Here is a 217-nt window from a genome sequence, read left to right on the forward strand (position 1 = left end):
GCTGGTGAGAGGCAGCTAGTGAGGTAGGGTGCTATGTTTTTGTGTTTGTGAACACAAAGAGAGAGTTTTGAGTAACTTTGTTGATGGGGCTGTAAGCAGGGGTCAGCTCATGACCGGGCTATGCATGTGGTCAAACTATTACTCAAAGCACTCAAAGCACTTAGGTTTGGTTACTATGAAGGTATCAAATAAAACAAAACTGAAATAAAATCAGAAA

The sequence above is a fragment of the Sinocyclocheilus rhinocerous genome, unplaced genomic scaffold (assembly GCF_001515625.1).
Source record: "Sinocyclocheilus rhinocerous isolate Xijiao unplaced genomic scaffold, SAMN03320098_v1.1 scaffold3218, whole genome shotgun sequence".
Lineage (NCBI taxonomy): Eukaryota > Metazoa > Chordata > Actinopteri > Cypriniformes > Cyprinidae > Sinocyclocheilus > Sinocyclocheilus rhinocerous.